Source organism: Rhinatrema bivittatum, chromosome 7 (genome assembly GCF_901001135.1).
Source record: "Rhinatrema bivittatum chromosome 7, aRhiBiv1.1, whole genome shotgun sequence".
NCBI lineage: Eukaryota > Metazoa > Chordata > Amphibia > Gymnophiona > Rhinatrematidae > Rhinatrema > Rhinatrema bivittatum.
The window spans coordinates 100,425,886-100,452,755 of NC_042621.1; the positions used below are offsets into that span (position 1 = coordinate 100,425,886).

The window sequence follows — 26,870 nt, forward strand, 5'->3', positions numbered from 1 at the left end:
TAACAACCTTATTTCCATGATTTAATTGCTGTGTGTTGAAATCTGTCAGCTACAAGCTAGGCAACAGGAAATCCCACTGCCTTGTGTTACAACAGCACAGTATCACTGCTTCTAGGGTGGGGAATATCCTAAGAAATGCACGATTTCATGTAAATGACACTTGCACTCGCTTCCTCGCTATGCACCATATTCCAGGCCTCCTCAGCTGCTGCTTCCAGCCTTCACAGTATGAAGGGCATTAGAATTTAAATCACAAATTCATTCAGTAGGGACTGGAAAGCAAACAAATAACCCAAACAAAACCTTCTCTCCTGAAAACCACTGCTGCTTGCCTCTGACGCGTGGCACTGCCCTCAACACCAATTTCTCATTCCCACAGCACTCACAAAATTCTTCCCTAATCATCATAAGCTCCTTTGCAATCTTCTTCTCATTTTATGCCTTTGCTTTTCTTATTTATTTTCTTTTATCTTTAGTTCACACTTTGAATTCCAATTTCACTCTTTAATCTTTCCAATCCTGCCCTGCACCTGATCCCACAGGTCTCTTATTTGCAGACACCACTTGCTTCCCTTTCATTAATTTTAACACATCCTTCATCCTCCCAGGACTCTTTCCTTTTAGCTTTTGCTTGCTTAATTGGATATTTAGCTCTTACACGCCTCCATACTTGTGTAGAGGTCAAGGAAAACCTGAATATGATAGCAAAAATGTCTTTCACTCTGTAGACTGCTGCCATTTTTTGTCCATGTTATGTGAGTGTGTGCAGGTCGGGGAGTGTGTGTGTGTGTGTATGTGTACGCAGAAGTGTGCATGTGTGATCAGTGTGTATTTAAGGAGATGTGTGTTTGTGGAGGGGCGGGACATGTATGTGGCACTTCTGCTGCAGCTCTGCCAGGCTATTTGTGTCGGATTTCAGCAGCCCGGCGGCACAGGCTGTGCTGGCACTCTCAAGCAGCAGGGTGTGGTGGGTTTTGAAGGCTGGTGGGTAGGCTCCGCTAGGCTGCTCCAGTGGCACGTGATAAGTTTTTTTTTGTATGTCTGTGCTGCTCGTTTCCACCTGTGATGGCAGAAGAAAGGAGGTGATAATACCCCTATATAAATCCCTGGTGAAACCTCATCTGGAGACTGCACCTTCAAAAGGATATAAACCAGATGGGGGTTGGTCCAGAGGGCAGCTACTATAAGGGTCAGTGGTCTCAGTTCTAAAGCATAAGGAGAAAAACTTAAAAATCTAAACATGTATAATCGAGAGGAAAGGTGACATAGGGGAGATATGATAGAGACCGAGGTATTAATGCAGAGGAGTCAATGAAAAGGAGGCTTTGGAATGAGCGGTCATAGGATGAGGGTGAATGGGGGTAGACTGCGTAGTAATCTAAAGAAATATTTCTTTACAGAGAGGGTGATGGTGCATGGAACAGTCTCTCCATGGAGGTGGTGGGGATGAGGACAGGATGTGATTCAAGAAAGCCCAAACACAGGGGATCTCTGATGGAGTGACAGGAATTGTAGAGCTGAGCAGTTGTCTGGAGGGGCAGTCTAGATAGGCCGCAGGGCCTTTTTTCTAATGTCATGTTTCCATGTTCTTATCATAATCTCCAATTCAGTTTATAAAACAACATAAATAGCTAAATAATTAAAGCATAATTATTTGACCAATCCTAATTATAAAACTAAAAATAGCCATAATAGAATAAACAGTGGATACAACAATCAACTCAAAACATAATAAAGCTCAAAATACTTGTAGTCATATCACTAAAAAACAGTCCCTCATGAGAGCCTCCCTGGGAAATCAAAAAGTTTTTGGATAGGAGGCAGTGACCTATTCTGGATTGCTAACTGGTTAAAAGACAGGAGACAGAGCAGGACTGAATGGTCAGTTTCCCAAATAGAGAAAGATAAACAGCGGAAAGACCTAGGGATCTGTACCAAAACTGGTGCTGTTTAACAGGCATAAATGATCTGGAATAGGCAGCAGCGAGTGAGGTGATCAAATCCGCAGATAATACACAATTATTCAAAGTGGTTAAAAAAAAAAAAATAATAATGAGTGGCTTGTGAGGAACTGCAGAAGGAACTTGTGAGACTGATCATCTAAATGGCAAATTAAAATGAATGTGGACAAGTGCAAAGTGATGCAGTTGAGAAAAATAATCCCAACTATATATACACACACACACACAATTGTTGACGTTTGTATTAGCATCTTGTCATTTTGGATAAGACGTTGAAGTCAAAAAAGCAAATACGATATTAGGAATGATTTGGAAAGCAACAGAAAATAAAATGGAGAATATGATATCATAATACTTCTGTATTGACCTATGATGCAACCTCACACACCCTGAGTATTGTGTACAGTTCTGGTCGCCCCATCTCGAAAAAGATATAGTTAAACTAGAAAAGATGAAGCAAGGTTAAACAGGTTAGGGTCTTCAGCTTGGAGAAGAGGCGACAGAGGGGGATTATGATGGTTTATGAAAACATGAGTAGGGTGGAGCATGTAATTGGGGGACAGTTATTTACCCTTAAAAATAGTGCTAAAACTAGGGGACACTCCATGAAACTAACAACCAGAGGATTTAAAATAAATTGGAGAAAGCAGTTTTTTTTCTCACCGTATAATCAAGTTGTGACATTTGTTGCTGGAGGATACGGTCAAAGCATCTAGCACAGTTGGGTTTAAAAGGAGTCTGGACAAGTTTCTGAACAAAAGTCCATAAACCATTATTTATTTATTTATTTATTTATTTATTTATTTATTTAAAGGCTTTTATATACCGATGTTCATGTGCTGGTACATATCACGTCAGTTTACATAGAACCAAAGTTGGAAATTACATCGAACAAGAGGTTACAAATAATAGGGCAAATAACAGGGCTAACTTGTAAGAGATTATAGAAAAGGTGAGAACGATTTAAAATTATTATTACAAAAAAACACATAGTAAATAGCAGTCAAGTTCAGATTAACAAAAGCCTTCTTAAACCATTAGTCAGGTAGATTAGGGAATGCCACCACTTGTCCCTGGGAGTGAGCAACAAGAAATGGATTTACTCTTTTTGGGATCTGTTGGGTACTTGTGACCTAGACTGACCACAGGATGCTGGCTAAATGGACCTTTGATCTGACTCAGCGTGGCATTATCTTATGTTATTTTGTTCTAAGCAGACTGAAAATAATAGAAATGCTAAGAATAGCCCTGCAGCTAAGCCGGCTGCTGGGTCAAAACATCCCATTCTATTAAGATAAAGAGAACTACGTACCCAAATCATCATCATCATTCCATTTCTCAGAATCTGTGGTCTATGGATAGATCTGCTGTCTGAACCCAAGATTTTGGAGTCGATCCAGACTGCAAGTGGAACCAATTAGCTGACAAAAGGAGACTATGGGGGTCATTTACCAAGCGGATCGTACGCGAAAAGTCCCTTATCGTGTGCGATACCAAGATGGGGGCGGCGTCAGCCCCGGAAGAGGAGGAGTTGGGGTGGCACCGGGGCTGACGCCGCGAAGTCTGCGCCGACAGCGAAAGGTAAGCACCTTTATCGCTGTCAGCTTCGCACCGAATAACTACACCTTTTATGGTGTAATTATTCGGCGCGACACTGGCAGCGATCGCTGCCAGCTAGCGCAGGACCGCCCCCCCCCATTTCGCCCCTCGCCCCCCGTTACCGCGAGATTCAGGGAGCCCTGCAACGTTGGTAAATCTAGGCCTATGACAGTGTTTTTTCAAGGCTAACAAACGGTAACAATCTCTTGGAAGGGTTATGCTCAATGACTGAAAACATAACTTTTTGCTACCAATACTGCAACCAACATTGAATGGGCTCAGCAGGTACAAGCCATCAATGAGATGGGACTGAACCCTCTATAATTATCCTTGGCTGGGACAAAGAGGATCCTAGAATTCTGGGGAGGGTTGGGTCAGTTGTACTGGAGAAAACGGAGCGACTTTGGATCCTGCTGGGACATTTCTTGCAGCTATGACTCAGAAAGGGTTTGGATACTGAGGCAGAGAGAATAGACATTTTTGAAGTTTATAGCAGTTACATTTTTTTTTTTTAAACTGATTCGGACTGGACCCAAATCTTTGGCACTTTTGATGCAGATACAGAAATGATGCCATGAGCACATCTGTACTGGCTCATCCAGCGCCACTAGCCAGTTCTTACCAAATCTGCCTCACTTCCTCTACTTTTTTGGAACAACGACAAAAGGATGAAAAAGGACCAGGCCTTTGGTCTGTAGTTTGGAAAGTGGACACTTCTCAGGCTTGTTTCATTCACAGGTACTGACTCACTGCCTGCCAGTTCTTCGCAAACCCATCAGATCCGCCCAGTAAATCTTTCTCAGTTGTTCATCAAACGTAAGAAATCTAAGAAAATCACATGGGAGAGAGGTTGTGAAAACAGAGGCTGATCTCATGTCACATTCCTCTGGGTTCATTCCATGACACTGAACTCTTCTATACCAGAAACTTCTTTCATGGTGAACAAGGGACAAACAGTCTGAGAAGGGATACAGCAGGTCAGAAAACGCGTACCAGCCTGTACTTCTGTCCATTTTCCAAACACTAAAACAAAGCCTTACTCTGTGTATAAATGCATAGAACCCTGTATATCTCTATTGGTTGTGGAGAACCCCATTAGAACAGGAAAGTGCCGAGGCTCCACTGATTCCTATCACGTATAGGAAACACACATGCTTCAGAGAATGTCTTACATATACAAATACTACCTTCCCCCATTATGCTATTTTTGCTTTTGTCATTGGGCTTCCGGGTGGCTATGAAGGACGTGGCCATTACAGAGTAGGCGGAGGGTCTGATCTAGTAGTTACAGTAGTGATCTAAGAGCTGGGAGAACCCCTGGCACCTGTGAGCTTTAATTCCTGTGGCCTTAGACAGACTGCTTTATCTTCCTCTGCCTCAGTACAGCAAGGTAGCCTAACTGGTAACTTTTTTGGCTATTAATCAAGGGCTCTACCACTGAGCTAAAAGAGCCTCTCCCAAGCCGACATCTCTATCAAACAGAAATAGTGTCTCTTGGCGTATACATGTGGCAGATGACGATACGACCATGCTGACTCCCTCCCCTGCACCCCAGCAGCTAGAATTCTACATTCACGTAGGCAAAAGCACTGTCCTAGGACTGCCGCGTTGCAGCTTGAGCTTCCCCCCCTCTTTCACGAAGACCGTCGGCAACTGGCAGGAGCAACGCCGAGTCAGCATTCTCCTTCCGCTCTACCATGCATTCTGTATTTCCAGATGGCTGCTGTCATGCTTGGGGGGGGGGGGTGAGTGCAGAAGGGAAAGAAAAAGCACAGAGGAATGTATCACCTACCAAAAGAGCAGATGGAAAAAGCTTTTCTAAAAAGAGGTGTGAGAAAATAAGCTACACAGCACTAGCTCACTTTTGTGCAGCACTTCCAAAATGTGAGGCCCCCAGGACACCTAGTGACACCACACAGAACAATTCAGGAGCAGAGCTGAAATGCTGCTGGTATAAAGGGAATGTTTTTCTGCACAAGAAATGCACAGGACGAAAGCCTTCGCCAACAGAGGCAGACATTCTAATATCACGAAGAAGAAAAACGCCTTTTGGGATTTTTTTTTTTGTCAAACATTCTTAATGTCTATCCACTGCACTCTGGATTTTACACCAGCATGTCGCATGCCCACGGCCCCTTAGCTCGCATGTCATCTGCTGAACCACAGACGATGACACCGTAGTTTGTATTCCTGTACTGGCCAGTTTTTAATATTTGGAATGAATGATGATGCGCTCACTCAGGCGAAGTATTGGACAAAGAACGGCAAATTACCAGGAAATCACAAAACTACCATGCATGTCCCATAGGAAAACAGGTGTTGCCCTTCCAATGGAAAATTTCACAGCTGGTGGAAGCACTGCTGTGCTACATTGTAGAATGGGCAAACACAAGGTTGTAATCAGTGGCACAGAAATATAAAATATAATAGCAGATAAGTATTATAAGGCCCAGCTAGGCCGCCCAATTTAATTCCTTTTGCATTGTCATAGGCCCTAATTGGCCTCCAGTTTCCCCTTCACTCCTTTTCATAACTAAGGATCCTCTATGCTTATCCCATGCCTTTTTAAGTTCTGTTAATAGTTTGGTTTCCATCACCCTTTGTCTTAATGTAACTCATGAACCTATGCTCTTTCAGCTTCATATCATTACATCTTGTTCTAAAATTTCCTTTCCACTGAAAAGGCAAATAAAATGTTAGGGATGGTCTGAAAAGGAAAGGAAAACGAGATGGAAAATATCACATTGGCTCTCGTACCTGGAGTTCCAGTGGGAACACTGAGAGGAGAGGATCACCTTGCTGGTGGCTGAAAGGAATCAGTAAGTTTTTGCTTGGGACACTGTCTTTTCTTAAAGTATTGGGGCAAAGTTAACTATTTGGGAATATTATTTAGTGTGTTTGTGCCTTTAATAGTCAGAAAGGCAGTGAATAAACAAGTTAGACTGTTTGTATTTTTAAATAGTCAGTCAATAAGGTAGCAGTAGGTAGTGTGTTTATTTTTAAAAGTCTGCAGAACTGAGTGTTCTCCAGACTTTTAAAGAACTGAGTGTTTGTGTTTAATACTAACTGAGTGTTTGTACTGGAAAAAAAAACAAAACCCACACAAAAAAAACAAAAAAAAACCCAACCCAAAAAGTAGCCAGAAGCTAGAAATAAGCTAGGAGCAGTGTATACCTAAGTAAAAAAAGTTGAATAGTTCAGCTCAGTTACTCATCTTGGAAAGGTGTTGAGGTAGTGTGATTGGGTTTGAATAGGGACCAACATTTGTTACTCAAGAGAGCAGTGAGTCACTCAGGCTGACTAACTGAAGTTAGACTGTTTGTGCTAAACTTTCAAAAGGGAAACTTTGATAAAATGAGAAAAATTGTTAGAAAAAAAACTGAAAGGAGCAGCTACAAAAGTAAAAAATGTCCAAGAAGCGTGGTCATTGTTAAAAAATACCATTCTAGAAGCACAGTCCAGATGTATTCCACACATTAAGAAAGGTGGAAAGAAAGCAAAATGATTACCGGCATGGTTAAAAGGAGAGATGAAAGAAGCTATTTTAGCCAAAAGATCTTCATTCAAAAATTGGAAGAAGGATCCAACAGAAGAAAATAGGATGAAGCATAAACATTGGCAAGTTAAATGTAAGACATTGATAAGAGAGAATTTGAAAAGAAGTTGGCTGTAGAGGCAAAAACTCACAGTAAAAACTTTTAAAAATATATCCGAAGCAGAAAGCCTGTGAGGGAGTCAGTTGGACCGTTAGATGATCGAGGGGTTAAAGGGGCACTTAGAGAAGATAAGGCCATCGTGGAAAGATTAAATAATTTCTTTCCTTCGGTGTTTACTGAAGAGGATGTTGGGGAGGTACCCGCAATGGAGAAGGTTTTCATGGGTAATGATTCAGATGGACTGAATCAAATCACGGTGAACCTAGAAGATGTGGTAAGCCTGATTGACAAACTGAAGAGTAGTAAATCACCTGGACCGGATGGTATACACCCCAGAGTTCTGAAGGACCTAAAAAATGAAATTTCAGACCTATTAGTAAAAATTTGTAACTTATCATTAAAATCATCCATTGTACCTGAAGACTGGAGGATAGCAAATGTAACCCCAATATTTAAAAAGGGCTCCAGGGGCGATCCGGGAAACTACAGACCAGTTAGCCTGACATCAGTGCCAGGAAAAATAGTGGAAAGTGTTCTAAACATCAAAATCACAGAACATATAGAAATACATGGTTTAATGGAACAAAGTCAGCATGGCTTTACCCAGGGCAAGTCTTGCCTCACAAATCTGCTTCACTTTTTTGAAGGAGTTAATAAACATGTGGATAAAGGTGAACCGGTAGATATAGTATACTTGGATTTTCAGAAGGCGTTTGACAAAGTTCCTCATGAGAGGCTTCTAGGAAAAGTAAAAAGTCATGGGATAGGTGGCAATGTCCTTTCATGGATTGCAAACTGGCTAAAAGACAGGAAACAGAGAGTAGGATTAAATGGACAATTTTCTCAGTGGAAGGGAGTGGATAGTGGAGTGCCTCAGGGATCTGTATTGGGACCCTTACTTTTCAATATATTTATAAATGATCTGGAAAGAAATACAATGAGTGAGATGATAAAATTTGCAGATGACACAAAATTGTTCAGAGTAGTTAAATCACAAGCAGATTGTGATAAATTGCAGGAAGACCTTGTGAGACTGGAAAATTGGGCATCCAAATGGCAGATGAAATTTAATGTGGATAAGTGCAAGGTGATGCATATATGGAAAAATAACCCATGCTATAATTACACAATGTTGGGTTCCATATTAGGTGCTACAACCCAAGAAAGAGATCTAGGTGTCATAGTGGATAACACATTGAAATCGTCGGCTCAGTGTGCTGCGGCAGTCAAAAAAGCAAACAGAATGTTGGGAATTATTAGAAAGGGAATGATGAATAAAACGGAAAATGTCATAATGCCTCTGTATCGCTCCATGGTGAGACCACACCTTGAATACTGTGTACAATTCTGGTCACCGCATCTCAAAAAAGATATAATTGCGATGGAGAAGGTACAGAGAAGGGCTACCAAAATGATAAGGGGAATGGAACAGCTCACCTATGAGGAAAGACTAAAGAGGTTAGGACTTTTCAGCTTGGAGAAGAAACAACTGAGGGGGGATATGATAGAGGTGTTTAAAATCATGAGAGGTAGATGTGAATCGGTTATTTACTCTTTCGGATAGTAGAAAGACTAGGGGGCACTCCATGAAGTTAGCATGGGGCACATTTAAAACTAATCGGAGAAAGTTCTTTTTCACTCAACGCACAATTAAACTCTGGAATTTGTTGCCAAAGGATGTGGTTAGTGCAGTTAGTATAGCTGTGTTTAAAAAGGATTGGATAAGTTCTTGGAGGAGAAGTCCATTACCTGCTATTAAGGTCACTTAGAGAATAGCCACTGCCATTAGCAATGGTTACATGGAATAGACTTAGTTTTTGGGTACTTGCCAGGTTCTTGTGGCCTGGATTGGTCACTGTTGGAAACAGGATACTGGGCTTGATGGACCCTTGGTCTGACCCAGTATGGCAAGTTCTTATGTTCTTATGTACAGCTCTGGTCACTCAATTTCAAAAAGGTTTTGGTAGATATAGAAAAGGAGAAGAGGACAAAAAAAAAACAAAACAATAAAGGAGGTGGAATGTTCTCCTACGAAGAGAGGCTACACAGGCTTGGGGCTCTTCAGCTTGGAAAAAAGACGGCTGGGAGGGGACACGATGGAAGTTTATAAAATAAGACTGGAGTGGAACGGGTAAGTAAGAGATGGTTATTTACTCTTTGAAACAATACTAAAAGAAGGGGATACTCCATAAAATTAGCAAGCAGCAGATTTTTTTTTTTTTTTTTAAATCATAGAAAATACTTCTTCACTCAGCGCACAATCAAGCTGTGAAATCTGTTGCCAGAGGATGTAGCCGAGGAGACTAACACGATGGGATTTAAGAGAGGTTTGGACAGTTTCCTGGAAGAAAAGTCTACAAAGCCTTAGCAGCCAATAACCTAAGAATGGCATCGCTGCTCTGAGAATGAGCAACAAGAAACACAGGTACTTTTGGGGATCTGACGGGTGCTTGTGACCTGGACTGGCCACTGTCAGAGAAAAGATGCTGGGCTGGATGGACCTTGGTCTGACACTGCCTGGCAGTTCTTATGAAAGTTTACTTTTCATGTATTACTGTATCAGCCTATTCCTCTCTGAGGCACTGGACTGTGGCCAAGATGCTTTATTTTCAGTTTTATTTTTCCCACGTTTATTACAGTGTTTATTACAACATGAACAAAACATGTGAGAGTCAGGTTCTAATTTGCACCATTCAGCTTTTTCCGAAGTAGGCAGGGAAAGAGGGAAAAGGCAACCGCAAATGAGGACTGAGGATTATACTGGGGTGTTTATTTTATTTATTTAAAGGCTTTTATATACCGATGTTCATGTGCTGGTACATATCACGTCGGTTTACATAGAACCAAAGTTGGAAATTACATCGAACAAGAGGGTACAAATAACAGGGCTAACTTCATAAGAACTTATAGATAAAGCTGACATCGACTTAAAATTTATTACAAATAACAAATAGTCAACAAACTCGTGTTTGTTGACTGTTATTTGTGCAGGTAGATGACTCAATACCAGGAGGGGGGGGGGGGGGCAGGGAACACAAGTCAGTCTGGAATTCTGTAAAATTCTGCCTGGTGAGTGTCCCAAAATGAAAGTGAAAACATTAAAAACATTAAGAAAATGAAGATGAAAACATAAAAAAAAATTTTTTTGTTTTTTTTTGTAACTGCAATTTCTTCTGCACAAGTTCCAGTTTTATTGTATCTTGCACCCCCTGTTCAACTGTAAACCGGCATGATGTGATTGTATCATGAATGCCGGTATATAAAAACCTTAAATAAATAAATAAAACAAAATAAATAAATAAACATAGGATGGCCGGGGAGAGAGGGTTCAGTAAACATTGGTTTAAACTGAAACTGTGGGTTCTAGCTATGGTTTTGCTCTCATTTTCTATGTCAAATAGCAGAATGGAGGGAGACGGCTGTCGGAAAATTCTTTAGAGAAAAGGCCCTAGCAGCTCTGCTTTTATAAAATCATAGCTTCGAGGAAAAAAAAAAAAAAAAACACACACACACACACACACAAAACAAAACAAAACCACTATCCATACTGGGCAAGAAACAGACTTTTGTAACATATTCGTATCCCATTCACTGCCTGCCTGGTTTCAGCTCCGACTGAGGGCGGATGGCACTAGAAAAGCTCACGGGCAGCCAGATCATTCTTGCTGTCTTGCTAAATGCCATAGATATAAAAAGGATGGGGTGCGGGGGAAAGGGGCACGGTTCATTGCTGTCATGCTTGGTAAACTCCAGTGCAAAACGGATCCCTAAAATTGTATCCAAGCAAAGAACAAAAGGGAGAGAGTTGAAAGGGCTCTTTAAAGAACGACAAAGAAAGGAAACAGATGATGCAGAGGATAGCTTTCAGTTCCCAAATAATTAAGATTCCATTGGGCTGAGGACTGAAAAGGCTGCGGCAGGAACAGCTGATCCCAGCTTGCCTTGATGTGGCTGAGTGCGTTCCCTATAGTCTGGGCTGCCTGGCCCTGGGACCAGTCTCAGAGGAGCAGCCAAGCAATCTCTCCCTGTCACATTCCCAGAGCCTCCTCCTCCTCCCTCCATCCTTTCTGCAGGGAACTCCGCTTTCCCACCCCAGCCCCCTTTTCCCTCTTCCTCCCACCACAGCCAGGGCTGTCAAATGTCTTTCAGGAGCATGGCATGTGAAGAGGGGAGAGGGAGCTGAGCAAGGTCAAGGGATGCGAGCACATTCATCCTCAGGAATCTTACAGGAAATCAGGCAAGGTCAGGGGACAGAGGAACACGCACTGACAGGAATATTAAGGGGAAATGGCTGAAGGGATATGCGCAGATTATTACAGCCAATGGAGCAATACTGAGGAATAAAGTAAGGGATACCCACAGGAATTATAGAAAACAGAGCTCGTCATGTGGCCTTCAGCAACTCACATCCTCTCTGTACTCAAACTTATACTGTAAGCTTTTTGTGGCAGAGAGCTTATAACCAGGCAGCTTACCCTGCATGATGCCATGTACGGACCACATCTTAATAATGGCAAGATCAATTTTCAAAAGCGATCTACATGGGGTTAAAAGCATTTTAACCGCGTTCACCGGCTGCCTGAAAAATTGCCCTCCCTCGATGTGACGAAGAGTTTGCATGTTATGACTTTATCCTGGCATTGAGATGAGGCAGACCCAGGTCAGGGGAGGACAAATACACACATGGGTGGCATTTGCTACTCTCTGTGCCTATTTTTCCAGCAAAAAATCCATCTGCTGACAAAGTAGGTGCAAGTGACTTGGCACGCTTTGTCCCCATGTTTCTGAAACCCGAGGGTAAAAAGCACATGCAGACATGGTCTTCATGTGAGCAGTTTGAAAAATGGCCCCAGCGTGGTTTGATCTTGTGCACCGTGAAAGATTTCCCACTTGATTTTTGCTCATCTTATGGTCAAGCTCTGGAAGGAGGACACCTTGCCAGGTGATATGTGAGACATTAGGGAGTTTTACTCCGCACAGGTCTAAGGTTATCTGGCTAACTTAGCTGGATATCCCCGATATTTGGCTAAGTTAGTCGGATAACGAAACCCTCCCCAGAACGCCCCCACAATGCCCCTTTTATCCCCGGCTAGATTATAGCCTGATAACAACTTATTTACCTACAATTTAGCAGGATAACTTGCTCAAATTGACATATTAGCCATTTACATGGATACCTTTTCAGTTATCCTTCTAAATGGCTTTTGAATATCTACCCCTGCATTTCTATTGTATGCTTTGCTATTGTATCTTATTGTATGTTGCTGTTGTTAAGTCTGCCTGTTGTTTAGGATTTTATGACTGTGCCTCACCTTGAGCCCTGTGGCTATGACAGGTTAAAATTAATTTTAATGTGAATTCATGAAAAGGGTTGCACAATCACCAGCTAGCACCTGTAAAGTTTTATCGCTGGTAGGGGAGGGTCTGCTATAACTTATTACAAGTTGCGCAAAGAATAATTAGGAATACCAGCATGGAATTTTTTTTTTTTTTTTACAGTGTAACTGTCATATCAGTACAGTTTGTTCATACATAGTGCAGGTGACTGAGACCGAATTTGCCCTTTCTTCTCCCCAGCACTGGCAGGCAGATGAATACTGTCAGAGCCGTCGACATGTGCAAAACTGGTTTGCCTCTTGCCCATCCTGACTCACATACAAATGCTGCTGCCCACTCTGGGGCCGATGCAATACGGTACATGCCCAGGCCTACTGCACGGGTTTACCCAATGCATGTAAACTGCATGTAGATGAAGACATTATGTATTACTGCCCAGTGCAGGAAAGCACGCCCAAAGGCTGGGCGCCCAATGCACATCTCTTTATGTGGGGAATTTAACTCCGGAGTGGAGTAAAGTTAACTTGCAGTCAAGGGCTCATGAGAAACATTATAAAAGATGGTCCTCTGGGGTGTGATAAATGCGTCCTCCCCCTTAGTATCAGCCCGACTCTTGAAATTACTGCTTACGGTGGAGAAAAATATATGTATATCGATTTGATCAAAAAGAAGCGCACCTTTCCTTATGGCCGCACAATTTAGATGCCTAATAACCACAGCATTGAAATCAGCACCTCAGCAAAATAATCAAATAGAAGCCCGATCTAAATGTTCGCTCGTATTGAGCGCCTGTTGCAATTGTGGGCGCCCGGTGCAATAAACACCTTTGTGCACCAGACACGCAAAATTCTCCCTCAGCTGTGCCTTTTACACGCTGCCCCTGATTTCTCTTTCATTTAAATACTACCTGGGGTGCACAGGGGACGGGCTGTGCATGCGTTAGGAACACGGGCGCTCAATATGAGTGCCCCATTTTAGGGGCAAGTCTTCTTGCATCGGCGCCTCTGGGTCTAATGGCAGCAAGTGAGATACGCAGCTCCCAGTACAAGACTGGGTGGTTGGGAGGAGCGTTCATTGCTGTTGCCACTACATTCTTCCTCCTTCCCATCTCTACCACTAATTAGAGAGTGTGAAAACACTGCCTCATTCCCTTTGACCATTATGACCTTCCTTCAAGAAACATTAACCAGGAAAACCCTAAAGGCGAGCTCACTGAAGTATTTAAAATATTCTTTTTTTTTTTTATTATTATTATTATAAACTGAAAAGTACAAGTAACTTTAGCACTTCAAACTCAGAGCAGCACCTGCCAGAGATAAAAATATTTTAGCAAGGTCAATTAGTTAACCCGTGCACACAATGTGAAAACAGATAAGTGGTTATCTTTCTGAAGCCTGGAATCAGCAAAGCTCCAGTGTGCACAGTCTGCCCTCTGCAGTGCAGGATGGGAACTACAGTTCCAACCTGCACACCCTACATTGTGACTGAAGCGGATGCACCGTGGAATCCAATATGCCAACCAGAAAATGTTCAAAACAAATTGTCAATGTTTACCAGCACGAAAAGGGCCACTATAAGAAACAAAAACCAAATTCTTATTTTATCACTAAAATAATTAAAAAAAAAAAAAAGAAAATCTTTGCTTTGTCTTTAAATGTATAAATCTACAAGCCCCAGAGCATCTCTCTCAGCTTTTGTTCTCCTATATTTTGAGGGAACTTTGATCTTCCCATATGCCCCCCCCCCCCCCCCCCCCTATTCCTCTCTCCTTTTGCCACATAAACCTGCACTAGACTTCACGCATTCAGACTCAATGCCCCAAAAACATGGAACCAGATACCACTAACCCTTTGCATTGAGATTTCCTACCTCACCTTCTGGAAAAAAAAAAGGCTTGGCTGTTCCCCTCATCCCCCCAATTCTATGACAGTCTTTTCCTTCCACTGCATGAATACCAAAATTTCCCAATCAGGAGCCCACAATCTTCTCTACCACTGGCTCCTCCTCCTACTACTACTACTTAACCTATCTATAGCACTACACAACATACATAGCGCTATATAAACACACAAAAAAAAACAGTCCCTGGCTCACTAGAGCATACAATCTAATATGACAAACATACAGGATAAGAGACTTGTGGCATTTCATAAAGCAAAATTAGTTAATGAGGCTAAAAGCAGACAAATCAGGCCTAAGATTTAAAAGCAGCCTCAAAAAGGTGGGTCTTGAGATGGGATTTAAACATGGCCAGAAAGGGAGCATGACGCACCAGTTCAGAAAGACTATTCCAAGCACACGGTGCAACCATGTGGAAAGCACGGAGTCGGGAATTGGCAGCAGAGGAGAAGGGCACAGGTAGGAGTGACTTGTCTGATGAGTGGAATGTATGAGGAAGGGTGTAGAGAGAGATAAGAGGTAGTGAGGTGTGGCAGAATGAAGGCATTTGAAGGTAAGAAAGAGGAACTTGAACAGTATGCGGGAGTGGATAGGGAACCAATGCAGTGTCTTCAGAAGAGGGATTATGTAAGTGCAGCAAAGTTGGCGAAAGATAAGTACTGCAGCTGAATTTAGGACAGATTGTAGTGGAGAGAGGTGGCTTGCTGGGAGACCTGTGAGGAGCAGGTTGCAATAGTCTAAGAGGGAGGAGGTGAAAGAGTGGATAAGGGTCCTAATTTATTCTTACTACCTTTGCATTAAATGCTTGCCTTATATATGCATCTGCACTCTTGTGCCCAGCTGCTCCTTATCTCTCCTCACCTCCCTCCTAAACCCCTGATCTCCAACGACCCAGCTTTCAGCACCATAATGTCCCAACCTACTGTAAGAGACCTTGGGGTAATTCTAGATCAACAACTCAATCTAAAAAAACAGATCAACTCCATCCTCAAAGAAGGTTTCTTCAAGCTCAATATTCTAATGAAACTCAGACCCCTCCTCCACTATCATGACTTCCGCATTGTCATCCAAGCTACCCTTTCCTCAAAGCTTGACTACTGTAATGCCCTCCTCCTCGGTCTACCCTCCTCCACTACCAAACCCTTACAAATGTTCCAAAATGCTATCGCCAGGGTCATCACCAACTCACGGAAAGCTGATCACATCACTCCCATACTCAAAGAACTCCACTGGCTCCCCATCGCATCCCGAATTCTCTTTAAAATCCTAACCATAGTACACAAATCCATCCACTCTTACAACTCTAACTGGCTTGATGAACCCTTCTGTCCCATATGCTCTGAACGACCCATTCGATCTGTCAACAAAGGCACCCTCTCCATTCCCCCTTTAAAAAAAGCCCACCTCACCTCTACTAGGGATCGCGCCCTATCCATTGCAGGCCCCAAACAATGGAACGCTCTCCCTACCACGCTCAGGCTGGAGCCATGTTACTCCAAGTTCAGAAAAAAACTTAAAACATGGCTCTTCCGACAAGCCTACCCAGATTAATCTTCACCCCTCCTCCCCCCTCCCCGCCCCTACCTAAATTGAACCCATTTGTATATAGACTCCTGTAAGTAACTTGTTTAAGCCTTTATATATAGACCTGTAAATAGCCTGTTACAGTTTTAATGCTTTAATTTCAATGCCTTCTGCTCTATGTATATTCCTCCCTGTTTCCCCTCCCTGTTGATTGTAATTTCAGCCTATTAGTTACAATGTGAACCGGTATGATGTATGCATACTAATACCGGTATATAAAAGTTTCAAATAAATCTTTATATTCTTGCTATCTAATTCATCAAATGGATCGTTTATTATATACTACATGTTCTGTTACAATTAGATGACTATCTATAATCTACCTCATGTTTTTAACCCTAGCTGTATCTAGTCTCTAACCTCGAGTTTTAATGTGACTAATTATGGTTGGACTAACACAATCCAGGGCCACCCTCAGGGTATCAATGTGACAGAGTTCACTATAAACTGGCATTGTAAGTCTCTTCCAAGCAGCAAATAACAGACAGTCCCCTGCTCCAGCTTGTGTGGACCGCAGCATTCAGACTGCACTCTAGTTTCTATATGGAGACATTCACACTCTTCTTCAAAGGACACATCAATCCTGACCTGCAGCATGTTCTACCTTTCCAGTCAAAATGCTCTGCCATTGCACTTCAATACTGACCTGCAGCATCTCTTGCTATTACGGTTTCCAGACACCTAACGCCGGGCCTGCAGCACTAGAGGTTTGGAACTCTTGCTTTGGTTCATAATGCAGCTACGTAGTTTGTGATGAATAAAGTGAATTCATTAGCAGCTTACTGGGAATTTGCTTTTTTTTTAAAAAAATAAATAGCCACCTGGGAAGAGAGGCTATGCAAGGCTTTGATACCTTCTTAAGGCTCGGCTTTCTAAACCTGTCCTATTGACATATTCATGGTGGTTACATTTTCAAAAAAATCCATCATGAATATGTATGGGATAAATTTGTGTGAACTGGAGATCCACCACATGTAAAATTTATCTCATGCATATCCTGAAAGCCTGCAAGGTCACCAGGACCAGTTTGGAAACCCTGCCTTAAGGAATTATCATTTGCTACATAAAAGGTTTCTGGATATCCTTAAAGCAAAGTTGCTTACCTATAACTGGTGTTATCTGTGGACAGTAGGGCAAGTTAATCACACCTGTGGGGGTGACAACATTGACACTGCCCAAGATACAGAACGTGGCCAGCTTTGATAAGATAAGTCCAGAAGGCATTTGTGTTTAAGCGCAGCAGGTACTTTATAGGTGTGCTCAATGCAAGGCCCTCTCAGTCATATAATATAAATTTAAAAATAGAAGTTTTAACTTTGTTGTTGAGCAGTTTCATGAACAAGTCTATGTCTGGGGTTCCTCAACTAAGGAATAAGCTGTTTCATACCTGATTGTTAAAAGACCATTCGAGGACTTGGCAGAGTTTGCCCTCATCATGCCTGTTAAACGGATGGCTCAGATGATAAAGTGGTAAGCTACTGCCCAATCCCATATCTTGATTGTTCCTAAACATAGGAGATAAAATCTGGTTTCTCCCTGTTTGCTGATATTGCTAACCAACTGAATTAAAATTAGTTTGGATATCAGGAGCTGAAAAGCTGTAAGAACAAGTCTTATGACTCGTAGTTCTAGAAGGTTCATGTGTTGATGAATCTCATGAGGAACCCAGAGGCTCTGTGTCCAAAGGCCTTTGATATGTGCCCCCCAACCTCAGAATGAGGCATCTGTTAGGACAATCTGATGGAGAGAGATGTGAAAAAAAAAGCTGATTGTGATATTGTTCTTGCAAAGCCACCAAAAAAGCAATTTTTTTAGTTCCTTGGTGACCTGAATCCAAGTGGTGGTTTTGTGAACACGGATTCCACTGTGAACTTAAGAGTCCACTAGGAATATCAAGTGGAAAGAAGATAGGCAATACGATGAACTAATTGATATGGAATGCCAAGACCACATTCAGAAACTTTGGGTGCATGCGGAACACCACCCTAATATGGAAGAATTGCATCATGTATGGTAATGAACAAGAACTTGAGTTCACCGACTTTTATAACTGAAGTCACTGTTACCAGAAAAACTACTTTCCATGTCAACTTAAGAGAAACTGTTTCTAAAGTTTCAAATGGCAGCTTCATTAATTGAGAAAGGACAATGTTCAGGTCCCTTGGGACTGAAGGCTTATGCACCAGAGGCTTCACATGCCATAAATCTTTCATAATCTTGATACCAGTAGATGAGTAGAGATGTGGCTTACTGTCCATAACAACAAAAGTCATTATGGTACTGAGATGTACTCAGACAGAGGATGTAGTGATGCCCGAGTCAGAAAGGGAGAGCAAGTAGGTTAGCAAATGCTTTGGCTCTCAAGAAAATGGATCCAAGGCATTCCAATGACATCACTTAGAGAACCTTTTCTATTTAAAGGCTTAGTTTTTCCTGGTTGAGGGTTTCCTAGCTGAAACCACTATATTTTCAATGTCTCCAAGTAAAGAGATCCGCAATTATTGAATGTTCTACCATCCACGCTGTCAGGTAAAGGTTTGAAAGATTTGGATGATGCAGCATCCCTTTGTCTTGAGTCATCAAGGTAGGGTCTTGCCCTCAGATATATTGGAGGACTGCTGGAGAGTTGTATAAGATATGCAAACAACATTTGCCTGGCCAAACTGGAGCTATGAGATTCAAATGAATGTGGACTTGCAGTAGCTTTTGTACCATTCTGGTGATCAGTGGTATCGGCAGAAAAGCATACATGAGGCTTGCTCCTCAATCAATTAGGAAAGTGTCCTGAGCTAACATGAGATTTCTGGGTAGAATCGAGCAAAATTGAGTTTTCTGTTCTGCTCTGATGAGAATTGGTTGTCCGAAGGCTGATCTCATAAGTTGAACAGTTTGTCGACTGCTGATTGTTGCAGAGACTACTCTTGTGGCCGAAATACTCTGCTGAGGTGATCCACCAGCTTTTTGGAGATCCCTAGAAGGCAGGTAGCCTGTAGAACAGCTTGATTTTTGACTGCCCACTGCCAAATTTTTAACGCTTCCTGGCAGAGGGCCCATAATCTTGTGCCCTCTGTTGACATAAAACATTGCAACTTGGATGTCAGTTTGAATCAAGATGTTCTTTTCTTGAAGATGTATGAACTTTGTCAGAGCACATCTGATCACTCATAGTTCCACAAGATTGATCTGAAAGTGACTTTCTATGAGAAACCAAGTGCTTTGGGTCCAAAAGGAACCTTGTGTGGGCGCCCCATCCCTTTATAGAGGTGTGTCATCAGGGTTACTTGATGGGAGAAGAGGGTGAAGTGGAACTTCCTTTTGAAGCACATAGAGGTTTAACTAACAGCGCAATTCCCATTTAATATCTCTTGAAATCAGTATTATCATTGATAGCAGGTGAGTTAGTTGATCCCACGGAGTGAGCAGATCCCACTGCAGGCATCAGATATGAAGGTGGGTAGTGACATTAGATAAATGGCTGCTTCCATATAACCTAATGCAATGAGGAATGTGACTCGGAGTGGGAGAGGGTGCTCCCAGTTTCCCTGGAGAGGAAAAGCCCTGGGCTACCACCTCTGAAAGACATGACACTGCTACAAGTGAGTGGGATGATGAACCTCACAGTAAAGATTCCGATGATGTGTTCACACTGATAGGTGAAACTGGGACTCTGGTCCAAAGGATCACAGTAGCGAATGTGGAGAGGAGAGACTGGATAGATCCTTCAGTCTCTCAAGTCAAAGAGGTAAAGAAATTCCTCAGCATATCTGCAATCTAGTCGTGTGACTGACCTGGTGAGGCGGTGGAACATGAATTCCATGGATTAAAAAAGATGGAAGGAAGGCCAAATAACTGCCGACATGGTTTAAAGGTGAGGTGAGAAACTATTATAGTAAAAAGAACATCTTTCAAAAAATGGAAAACGGATCCAAATAAAGAAAATAGGAAACAGGAAACAGCATAAGCACTGGCAAATTAGATGGAAAGCATTGATAAAGAAGGCTAAGACATAATTTGAAAAGAAGCTTGCTAAAGAAGCAAAAATTCTTAATAAACATTTTTTCAGGTACATCCAAAGTAAAAAGCCTGCAAGGTATTCAGTTGGACCATTAGATAGTGGAGGGGTAAAAGGTGCACTAAGAGCACAAGGCTATAGGAGAGAGATTAAATTATTTTTTTGCTTCCGTTTTTACCGAGGAAGATGTAAGAGATATCTATGTTAGAAATGATATTTAAAGGTGATGATTTAGAGGAACAGAAACAAATCTCAGTGTACCTAGAAGATATATAGGGTAAATTGACAAACAAAAGAGTAACACCATCTGGACTGAATGGCATACATCCCAGGGTTCTGAAAGAATTGAAACATGAAATTGCAGACCTATTATTAATCTGTAATCTATAATTAAAATCTGCTACAGTACTTGAAGATTGGAAGGTGGCCAATGTAATGCCAGTTTTTAAAAAGGGTTCCAGATGTGATTCAGGAAACTACAGACCGGTAAGCCTAATGTTTGTGCCCAGAAAAATGATCAAATCTATTATAAAGAACAAAATTGTTGAACATATAGTCATAATTTAATAGGACAAGCCATTAGCCAAGGGAACTCTTATCTCACTAATCTGATACATTTTTTTTGAAGGCATGTTTTATTGGCTGTGAGAGTGTCATGCTCTATTGTTAATGACCAAAAAAATGTGTTCTTTATCACTGGCACTGGCCCTATTGGGGTATAAGGTGTCGGGACAGTTTGTGGGGAAACACAACTTCTGAATAAAGCTTGTTATATTGCCAAAACGATGCATCACACTATGCTGTGATGTGGAATTTACAAATGCTTGAGTTATTTATGATGGAATACTTTCTTTACTGGACTAAAACGAAAAAGAGAATATTGGATTTTTGGAATATTTGGAGTCCTTTTAGAGACTCCTTGTCTGAAGAGATCAAATTGTTATATCCTTTGACGTAACCCAGATTGCCACAGAATTTTTGGGTAACTTATTCAAATTTTTTTCTTTATTTAGAGCTGTAGTCTGGGAAGAGAGGAACCCCATACCTATGTTTTGTGAATTTTAATACTGAACTGTGATGTTTTCTGCAGGCTATATTACTTGGATTTAATATAAGGATGGGGCTGCGGGGAAGGAGGGAAGGGGGATTGAAAAACTAAGAAAAGAGCTTGACGTGAGATTTTTCTTTTTTACTCTGTCTGTAATTTACAGTGTTTTAAAAAAAGCAAGACATCTGTGCGCATGCAATCTTTCAAAAACTGGAGGGAACATTGCTCCTACCAGGCACAGGCTACCCACAGGTACAGCAGATGCAGTCCTCCCTGGGGCTGGGGGACACCTACAGGGCCAGTGGTTTCATCTTTTCCTGGGCCCAGACTGCCATAGTGGCTGCATGTCTTCCCAGGCCCAAAGTTGACCATAGTTGGCTGCACCTATCCCCAGGCCTGGCTACTGCCAGGAATCCTGAAGCTTGGTGTCATCACCTAGCTTTGCCATGGGGAACCTTTGTAGCTTTGGGATCCCAGGCAATTGCTACCTATCCCTTCCCCAAAAGCAAGTCCTGGAAGAGATCTCTGTTTGTTTTGTAAAAAAAATCATTTTAGATTATTCTGACACTATGATATAAATTTTAGCATGTAAAAGTTGATAAATACATTTAGTTATGTTTCCATTATTTGTACATTTGGCTGACATCATAGCTTTTCTCACACTTGTAGGACATAACTTTTCGGACCACAGTTTCCCCAAACACAAATTGTTTGCTGCTCTCTTTCCATGACATCCAGATGCATAAATCTGGAGTGCTACAGGAAGTTCCATGTGTTTCATCATAAGTACCATTTACACAGAATCTTCAAATTCTGTTTTCCTTTCTTGTCTAAACAAGCAAGTGTGGACGGAAAGAAACTCTTCAGAGAGTCATCATTCTTAGTCAAAAAAGCTGCAGTGCAAAGAAAATAGGAACCTGAGCAGAGAAGTACAGGATTCATTCTAATAAAATGTTACACACAGAGCAGGTCTCCAGCTATACCAGAGTTCCTGAGCTAAACAGAGAGAATGCAATTTTGCTTACCTGCAAACAGGGCTCTCCAATCACAGTAGGATGAATAAGCCAAAATGTGTGGGGGATGTCATCTGATGGTGCAGACATAGACCCAGCTCTCAGTAAAAGTCTTACTCAGCATGCATTTGAGTTCCCGTGATTGCAAGCTGCCTCATGAGTCCTTCAGTTACTTCCAAACCTTGAGCTTTAGCAAAGTAGTCGACTCTCCAGGGAAGCGGGTGGGTATTAAGTATGGCTGATTCATCCTGCTGTCCACAGAGAATCCTATTTACAGATAAACAAACTTGCTTTCTCCATCAACAAGCAAGCATGATTCTGCCGTAACACACGGGGAGTCCCCAGCTGAGGGATGCATCATGGGGCAAAACCTTAACACAATCTGGTCCCACCAGGTAGAGAGTAGACTACTGGATGAAGAGGCTGCGCAGAACTGCTTGTCCAAAGTTACTGTCTCTCCTGGACATGGTCTCCAGACAGTAGTGGAATGTGAAGGTGGAAATAGATGACCAAGTAGCAGTTTTGCAAATATCTTCATTGGAAGCAGCTGTAAGGTGAGCCATTGTTTCAGGTGACATTTGCCATACAGTTGTGCACATTTTCATGAAGGCCACTTGCAACCATATGAACCTTCCAGGTTCTATAGAAGCAGACAAATTTCAGACTGTAGTGTTAAAAGCTGATATCTGGAAAGTCAGCTGATTCTCACATTCCTCCACTGCTCGATGGAAGCCTGCCTCTTCTGGGTCTAACGATTCCATCAAAGGTTTCAGGTTTGGCACCTTTTGCATAAATTCTATTATGTACAGCTGATGAGCTGCAATGTAAGTGCTAAGTATGAATCCTTGGAAGACCTTTTTCACAAAGATGTCTAACACTTTGGAATCCTTCTGAGGGGCATTATTAGAGCAATCATGAGAGCGTTTTGCTTGCTTCAATGCTAACTCCATCACCACAGTGGTGAGGTAGCTGGACTACCCTAAAACCTGGGGAGGCCTGGACCCTATATTTCAGGTCAAGCTTTTGGGTCACTACAAGACCTGATGTTGGGGGTCTGCCACATCCTCATTTGCAGGACATTAAGGAGTCTATGCACTAGAATGGACAGGGAATCTGCTGGAGGTTGAAGGAACTGAAAAAGCCCAAAACATATGTTCTCAGGTCTTACGCCTTTCTGATGGTGATAGCATTTTCGCTAGCTTATCCAAAAAATGTGAGTAACAGATCTTCCAGAGAATTGTGCTGTGACAAATCTGGCAGGGGTTCCAACGGAATTCTTAGGGAATCTTCTCCCCAGACTAAAGGGACATGCTAAACCATGACCCAGATGACAAAGGAGGAGACTGAGAAAGGTCATCCAAGGGAGAAACCTCTGGCAGGAACTCAGAATGAACTTGACTAAGTCTTCCCCTTCTGATGCATGAGGGGGTTTCACCTGGTGGCTATTTCAAGGTGGAGACTCACTCCTACTGCTGGAAGCCCTTGAATAATGCACAAGCCTTTAGGTGACTAAATAGTCCCATTATGTGGGAACCTTTCTTCCATCTTGGAAAGGAGAGGTTCCAATCACCCTTCTCCAGAACGTAAGGAGGCAAAGAAATTCTTCACCAGCTCCAAAAGCTGGGCTCCCACAGGCTGAGGGATCTCTTGCACTGGAGTCATTTTCAGAAACCCAGATTGGCTCCTCCTCACTCAAGGCTGTTGAGATTGGTGGTGCCGCATGGTCACTCAGGCCCCGCAGTTGTAGCTGTCAAAGTAACCAGTTCAGAGGCTCTCCATAGTGGTATCTCTTGTAGTCCAGTGCCAGATTTGGTTGGTGGCACTGATGAAATTCCCTCTGTGCCATAACAGGGCTCTTGTACTTAGGCACTCCACTCCAAAGAGGAAGCTTCCTTCAGGGGCAGTTTTGATGAAACAGACAGCACCTGGTCTGCACTGGATCAGGAAAGAATAAATGGCTCAGCACCATGAAAGATGATGGCACCTGTGAAAAGGAGGTGACCTCCTTCCTCTGGGTTGTGGATGATTCTACTCTGGTGGACCTCCATGCCGACAGCACTGGCTTATTTAGTGTTGGGAGAAAAAACCCAGAAGAGGAATCCACGTGTCTTTTTTTGTGTTTTTCTCCCTGCCTCAGGAGGAGCCTTAAACCTCTCCGTTCAAGTCTGGTATCTGTGTGTATGGTACATAAGATTTTGAAAATAAAATAAATCTTCTGCATTGTGCTCAACTCCTGACTAATGATGAATCCAGGACTAGACACTATAAGGGGGGGGGGGGGGAGCTTTCATAAACCTGTGAGAAAGAGGTGGAGAAGAATCCCACATTGATTTTCTGCACTGAAAGTCCATTACACCTTGGTCTGAGAAGAGAAGCAACTCTACTGTGCCACCACGTGCTATGGCTTTCCACAAAGGCTTCCATTTTCCTGTAGCAATATTGCTACACTCTCAGGATATCCTACCAGAACTGTAGGAGACAAACCTATCATGATCGTGGCCCAGACAGTGATAGAAAACCTCATGGGTATCAATAATGGACATCTAGTGTCCAAAGATGCAGGCCTTAAAACCTTTGACTGCAGTCTTCTTGGCCTTGAACCATTCCATCTTCTTTGTTTCTCTCTTTTTCTTTTTAAAGAAACATAGAAACATGATGATAGAAAAAGACCATATAGTCTACCTTGTCTGTCCATCTACCACTACTCATCTCTAGCATCCCTTCGATTTCCTCAGAGATCACCTGTGCTTATCCCATTCTTTCCTGAATTCAGAAACTGTCCTTGTCTCCACTGGGAGGCTGTTCCATGCATCTACTACTCTCTCTATAAAGAGAAATATCCTTACATTATTCCTTCATCTACCCTCTTTCACTCATCTCATGACACTTCATTCCAGAGCCCCCTTTCTGCTGATAAAGGCCGAACCCCTGTGTATTAATACCTTAGAGGTATTTAAATGACTCTATGATATCTCCCCTATTCCACCTTTCCTCTACTGCATACAATTTAGATCTTTAAATCTGTCCCTATGTGCTTTACAACGAAGACCATTGACCATTTTAATTGCCAACCTTTTGGGCTGATTATCCAATTTATATCCTTTTGATGGTGCAGTCTTCAAAATTGTACACAGTATTACAAATTAGATCTCACCAGGGACTTTATAGAGCAATATCACTGCCTATTTTCTGCTAAACACTCCTCTCCCTATGCACCCAAGCATTTTTCTAGCTTTTGCCATCACCTTATCACTGTGTTTGGTCCCCTTAAGATTATCAGATATGATCATACCCAGATCCCAATCTTGTTTAGTGCTTAGAAGAATTTCATCTCCTATACTGTACCACTTCCCTTGGGTTTTAGCAGCCCAAAAGTATGACTGCATTTTTTAGCTGTCAGGCTCTAGATCTTTAAAGCTTCACGAGACCCCCTCCTTGTGAATTCCACATCTTCCTGAAAAGTTCTGTTGAGGAGTTGCTGAGGCAATGGCAAAAATAAAAAGAATGAAATGAGGCAGAACTAGACAAAAAAATTAAAAAAAACAGCCCAACAAAATTTTTGAAAGAGACAGTGAAATAGAGCAATAGTGCCAAAGATAAAATGAAGACTCATGAGGAAGCATGCATGCATAGGAACTCCCAAGCATGCCCAGTAAAACTTTTACTGAACTCCGTGCCAGTGCCATTGATACCACCCGCCCATGTTATAGCCAATTCATGCCTGCTTGACAATGGAGAACTTTTCCTATCCTGTAGAGGAGAGGGATTGGAGAGGAGACCTGAGGATTTTTCTGATCCATAATCATACCCCCAAGACACCCTCAGTCTCTGAATCTGTTGATTTTATCAGTGATATGGCCTGCGTTTGCTTCAGTCTCTTCATTAAAATCTGTGGAATCACTTGAGTTGGCCGGGGAGGCCATAAAGCCCGATGTACCACAGTGAGTCAGGGAAACTTCATCTCCCAATGCACTAGAGATAGACAACTGTGTAGAAAGTGTCAATACAAATATGCTTCTGTAAGAAGGAGATGAAAATACCTGGACTGGAGGGTCCCATGTGGAAAAATGGAGAAAAGGAGGTGTTTGTTTTGTTTTCTTAAAGCAATGAGAAAACTTCACTTTACTGAAAGCTAAACCAACCAGCTGTGCAGAATAATGGAACTGAGAGGGTCCCTATGCAAAGCCTATGATGCAGGACAATTCTGTACCAGCTCAATACAGATTCTAAAAGCTGTGAAGTCGAAACTTCCAATCGGAGCTTTGTCTGGCGACATCACTCACCCTGAGGATTCTCAAATCCCGCTTTTCCTCAAAGAAAAGATAACAGAGACAGAGACACATACAAAAGAAGGGCAGCGGAGGCATAACACAAAGAAGAACTTAGCTACACTTTAGAGTGCTAACCCTGGTGTCTATGTGAGATAAATGGTCTGATCAGCCATTGGATCTTCCTAATCTGGGTACTGTATGCCATATTATTTTATATTGTAATTGGTGGCAAGAGAAAGGCAATGAGGGCACGAGCAACCAGCACTGAGCGACAGTTGCAGCTCAGGACAGCAGTGATATGGCTGCGTTGTGCTTTCTGACTGGCGTGGGGTAACTTCATGGAGCAGCAGTTGCAACTGCAGAGGGGACCCAGCGGAATACAGGACTGGGCTTGGTCTACTTTGGGTAAATATGCATAAAGTCACTACTGATGGGCCTTTCTGGTCTGTATCTGCTGCAATTTACCATATTAATACGATGACTGAATAAA

General features: G+C 42.2%; 1 protein-coding gene across 1 annotated transcript in view; it reads right to left on the minus strand.

The window, feature by feature from the left end:
* Positions 1 to 26,870, minus strand: part of CFDP1 (craniofacial development protein 1) — a 210,633-nt gene that overhangs the window by 67,523 nt on the left and 116,240 nt on the right. The window lies entirely within an intron of this gene.